The following is a 1,540-nucleotide window of genomic DNA, read 5'->3' as shown; positions in this document are numbered from 1 at the left end:
ACGAAAGCAGACTACGTTATAAGCGTTACAGATTTGCATAACAATGGAGTGTGTTTACGATATTTAAAACCAGTTGTTGCATAGCAACGATCTGGCTGTGTCCACAGAAGAAAAAAGCTCATATATATTCGAAATCACAAATATTAAGCAATGGCAGATGTTTTAGAAAAAATAAGCGCGATTATTTGAATGTTAGATGGATTGAAAAAAACGTAGCCGAGTGTAAGTTAACGGCACTATTGCAAATATATCCATAAAATTGATAGATATAATGCATAGCAAAATAAAATAAACACAATTTTTTGCGAAATGTTTTTATTTGTTTCCAGGAGGTTGTATTAAAAATTATTGGTAATTATGTCGAATCACAATCTCCCGTTTATTTTTAAACTGGGTGTGGCTCGTACGTAAAAATTCATCTAGTGCTTCTCGGTAAATCAAAATACACAAAACACATTATCAACACATCTTCTGCTTCAGGTCAAATTTCTTTTAAGTATGTTTTTGTATAAATCTTTGTTCTTGTACTTTTGAATTTTGATATCGTCACACTAAAAATAACACACTGTTTCACCATGCTGAATAAAGGACAACAACTGGGTTCGAACTCGAAGATCACATAAGGGTCTACCAGGGTTACACGGAATACTTTTATTTACTTTCTATGAGACAAAAACAAATTAAAACAACGCAATAAAAAATCTCCCTAATCTACAAGCATCCACACAAATTATCAATTATCACAACTAAAACTCATCACCAATCCCGATCACTTTAAGCGAAATACCTAATTTTATGTATTAGGTGTAAATACAATATTTATAATTATGAATGAAAATAATTGTGACAAATATTGGTTATAATAAAATGTAACACTAATAAAAATAAATGCAAGCAATGACAGGCATAATGCATGCAATCAAAATAAAGTTATAAACCCTGAGAAAGACGATTACTGTCAAGTCAAATGTTCAACCCTCAAACATAAACTGGACAAAATAACGTGGATGTCATAAGATAACCTTATTACAAAATGCTGAGCTGTGTCTGAAATGGCGTCCAATGCGAATGCCGTCTACCACAAATGATTTGTACTTGCTGGTCATAGTAGTCAAATTAGGCTAGGAAATCATTATGTGAAGCACACGAAGTAGCAAATTCTGGTCCTATGTCACTGTATTTATAATTGTATACTGTAGGCATTATTTGCGCAGAACACATGAACTAACCTCGACAATGACATGCTTTGTTATAATTTTTACTAATGAATTTCAATTTATTATTCTGGTGCAAAACCAAAAAAGACTTATTTACATTAGAGAAAGAATCACTCCATAATGGGTTATGTAATTCAACTAGTCGAGATGGCATGGTAGCTCCATACAACTTGTCATTCATACCGTGATAGCATAACGAAATTGTCATTTAGAGTTTGACTTGCCTAACGTTGCACGCCCAAAGTGTACACACTCGGATTTTTCAACAACAATGTATACTCTTGTGAAGATTGTTCTTCACCTACCTGGATATTTTCATGAGA

This window comes from Saccoglossus kowalevskii, chromosome 21, assembly GCF_978046115.1.
Source record: "Saccoglossus kowalevskii chromosome 21, keSacKowa6.1, whole genome shotgun sequence".
NCBI classification, from domain to species: Eukaryota; Metazoa; Hemichordata; class Enteropneusta; family Harrimaniidae; genus Saccoglossus; species Saccoglossus kowalevskii.
The sequence above is the reverse complement of the archived record's forward strand: the minus strand, read 5'-3'. Positions refer to the sequence as shown.